The 4,330-nt window shown below is 38.2% G+C and overlaps 1 pseudogene; it reads right to left on the reverse strand.

The window, feature by feature from the left end:
- Positions 1–1,631: 1,631 nt before the first annotated feature.
- On the reverse strand, positions 1,632–3,747 carry LOC106433172 (annotated as a pseudogene).
- Positions 3,748–4,330: the final 583 nt, after the last annotated feature.

A 4,330-nucleotide genomic window follows, 5' to 3' on the forward strand; every position in this document is an offset into this window, starting at 1 on the left:
AAAGAATAAACATAATAATTTCCGGGACTGGTCAACAAACAAAACACATTAGCGTTCGAACCCACATGTTCTCGCTAGAAGAAAATCATTCCATGTGGTTTACATCAGAATAACGAATGTTTGATAGATGATTTCTAGCCACTCATAAGGAACCAGACAAGCAAATACAATCGAAGAAAAGTTGGCTTTCTTTGTTTGCTTATCAGTTCAAGACGATCAGCGATGTCTGTTCTGTCAACTATGACCATAGTTAACATTTTACCAAAAAACAAAAAAAAAACTATCAGCATAAAATGACAAAAATCACATGTCACACTGCAGAAAACATAGATTTATAAAAAGTTCTGATTTATCTATGCAGTAAACACTCGAGAACTCACCCCAATACATGCATTCCCTCAAGTATATACACCTTTATAGGCGCTGCAGAGGGATCTGTAACGAGAAAGTAGAAGCAGGGTTTTCAATGATGGTGAAAAAAATGTGTGTTTAAGCTAAAGTTAGTTATAATGTGGCATTACTTTTGACCGTTGGGCCATAACCAAGTTCTCCGCACTGAGCATGACCCCAGCTTATGCAAGAACTGTCTGCACCATCAAAATGATGCATGCTTCATGAATCCATCCAACGCAAGTTCCAACCACTGCATAAGGAATTGTAACGTTTATCATCAAAGGAATATACACAATCGGTGGAATCTTGACTTAAGACGAACCTTAAATCCATCATACGTTTAGGGTACATCCAATCACCACCATTGTTCTTAATCTTTCCCCACATATACAACTCTCCTCCAGCTTAAAGTTGAAGAGTTACAATTCAACTTTATATAATAGGAAAAGAAGACTAACACAAGAGGAAAAGACTTCAGATTAAAGTTCACTTACCAAAAGCAGAGTTTGCAAAGCCAGCAGAAACAATGGCATTAGGACACTCTACTCTATAAAAAAAATCTTCTAATCCAAGGGAAAGCCACCATTGATCCAATTGGTTCGCCATTGGAAGCTAAAGCTGAGGCACTTCTTATTGCCATACTACAACTAAAAAACTTAGGCCCAGTGACGTTCTGTGGATACTCAGCTAGCGTTACTCAACAAACAACTCGCACAATACCAATGGGGATGCAACCGATGAGTTCCTCGTGTCCAGTCTACATATAGAAGATATCAGAACCTCGTTAAAGAGCAAATGGCTAAATTCAGCTTCTGTAAAATACCTAGATCATGTAATATACGAGCTGATAGTTTAGCAAAGGCAGGTAGGACAAATAGCTGTGTAGTCATTGGTGTCATATGTAAAAGGATGCTTGTAATAATTTACATGAATATGTTAAATTGACGGAAAAAATTAAGCACTTTTTCAATAGTTTCTATATATCCATCCTACGTACTTCTTCGATCTTCTTCATGCACAAGACTTTTACATTCTTACACGTCAATGAGAGTATGATATTACCGATCGACATTATACTTTTAATTTAACCAAGGCCCGACATGAAAAAAGAGAATCCAATTAATGATTATCATCAAATCAAGAACACACATTCTTATTACAACAAATACAATTTTTTGTTGTCAATAAAAAAAAGTCACCCAAACAAACTTTACAAGTCTTCAAATAATTAAGAAGACATCATTATATTTTAATATATTAAACAAACATGCACATTAGAAGAGAATAATTAAAGAAGTCAATGAACTTATAAATATGGATCACCGTAACCTTACCCAAATACCTTCGCTTGGGATGTTATCATTCACCACAAACATCATATAATAACCAGAAGGTGCTATAAACGCCGATCTTGGAGTCCTTACTTGAACCTCATAGTTCGTAGATTTTGATCTCTTAAACTTAACATTATCCAAAACCAAAAGCCTCTGATTCATCGAAAACGAATGCGTCGTGAACGAAGGAAACACCATCGTCACTTTAACTGGACCCTTGACTTCTCCGACCACCTTAAACTTCAGCTTCATAGTTTTCCTATACGTTATAGTTGTTTGCGACTTAGGAGACACAATCTTCGGACGTAGTTTCGCAAACTCCGGTTCTAGATAAACCGGAGAGAAAGCTTCCAAGCTTAACTCGGTCGGGAAAAGCACTCCGGTGAAGTTATAAAACCCGTGAGGGTTGCTTCCTCCGACGAGAACTTTCCCGTCGCGGAGAAGAATCGCCGTGGAGTGATACATTCTCGGGATTGTACTCGGGTTTAACGACTCAAATCTGGAGTTAACCGGATTCTCGGGATGGTATAGATCAGGTACGAAAACCGGTTCACGACCAAGCTCCCATGCAGCTGAGCCAGAAGAACCACCGTTGACTATCAAAACATCTCCGTTAGGTAATAGCGTCATGTCTCCCATGACTCTAGCACGTGGCATCTTCTCCACCGTCCACTGAGGATTCTCGTCGTTAATCTTGATCCTCGCGCACGTGTCAAGCGCTTTCACGAAAGTATTCCTTCTAAAAGCGAGGATGTATGATCCCTTCGGTGCACCTCCACACACTAGAACTTCCGCGTCGATTTTAACCGCTTCGAGATTCTTTAACGGTAGTAAAACGGCTGAGCCGGTGCTCGGGTAGCTTCTCGGGTCACCACCCGGAATCGCCGGATAAGTTTTCACCACAGTGTTTTTAACATAGTCGAGTAGTATCGCTCGGTTATTAGCGAATATAAATAAATTACCATCAGTGTTGAGAAACACGTAAGGGTAAAGATTATTCTCTTGTCCTCTATCATTAGTCTCGGCCAAAAACGGTAACGCGATAACGTTAGGAGATGTCGTTTGGGGTAAAACTCGTAGTTAAACTGTCCTTGACCTCCGATAACAATTTGTTTACCGTCGGGAAGAATATGATTAGAAGAGTACCACCTTCTCTTTGTTAAACCGTTGTTAATCTCGACCCAGTCGCATCGTTTGTTATTACAAGGAGAGAAGACTCTCGCTTTTAGTCCACCGTCCCGGTCTCCACCGGTTTGGACGAGAACACCATCCGGTCTGACCGAACCAGAGGAGCACCATGTGTTGAATTGTACGGTTAAGGGACGGACGGTGTTTGATGCGACGTCGTATTCGATGGAGTGAGCTGTGCAGTCGATTTTGGAAACGGCGTCTTGTGGGTTGTTACGGCAGTTACCGTTGGGGAGAGAGATGTTTGATGGCCCGAAATTGGTTCTATCGAACATTACAACACGGTCGTTGCGGAGGAGCTGCATGTGCATGGCGGAGATTCCGACGTTGGAGAGGAGGAGAGTCCATTTTCCTCCGGCGGCGAATGATACATGACTTGTTATGAGGAGTTGGAGTGACGTTAGTAAGAGAGCATAGAATGTTTTGGCTTGTACTGCCATTTTAGGTTCTTGTTTGATATTTGTGTGTTGTGATGTAAATGTACTGTGGCTTATTCGTTTATATAGTGGTTTATGGGACGTTATTAAACGTTATTATATGTAGTAGTTGATAATCAATAATTTTATAATTAGTTATTTAGTTCAAAACTGAAAAGTCCAAAGATATACTTTATATAGTTAAATGATATGATTAATAATTTTTCTTAAAGCTAATTAATAAAAATGACAAATGACGTTTTGGTCTATAATGATATTTTAGAGCAACTCCAGGTACGAGGATGAGATTCTCAAAAAGTAATTAATTGCTAATTAACAAAAATAATTGATGAGGTTCCAATACCCATTCAATAAATTTTTAAAAGCAAATTCATCCTCATACTATTTTTTTTTTTTTATAATCGTAGTGTGTGATAGTAAAAATTTTCTAGGTCCAAGTACTAATCACCACAAGATCCACATGATCTGCGTTTTTTTACCTTTTTTTTTTTTTTTTGGGCAAGCGTTTTTTTAGCATTTAAAATGTCTTGGATGGCCAAGGGGAATCAAACACAGAGCGGTACTAAGAGCAACTTCAACGGAGGTTCTTGCTCTTCGGTTCTTAAAACACATATATGTGTATGTATATGTTATATATACATATGTAATTGTGGGGTTCTAAGCTCTAACAGCTGCGAGCTCTTTACGATTAGGCCAAGACCAATTGGTTAAAAAATTGAAAATAAATTCTCATTCTCGTACTGTTGATAAGGATGTTCTTACAGTCGCTCATATTTTCTGTCTTTTCTTGTTTTTATCTCTTATAATTTTATGGTACTATGGAGGTGGTCTACATGTGTTTTTTGTAAATCTTTAGTTTTAGTTTTAGTTTTTGTTTTTCTTGAAGTACTTGTATCAGCCTCTTTTGCATATTTAAATTAACATTTTAGAAGCTGTAAAATCATCTAGATTTATTTGGCTGGTTTATTTCCATCGTAA

Source organism: Brassica napus, chromosome C8, assembly GCF_020379485.1.
Source record: "Brassica napus cultivar Da-Ae chromosome C8, Da-Ae, whole genome shotgun sequence".
In the NCBI taxonomy this organism is placed as follows: Eukaryota; Viridiplantae; Streptophyta; class Magnoliopsida; order Brassicales; family Brassicaceae; genus Brassica; species Brassica napus.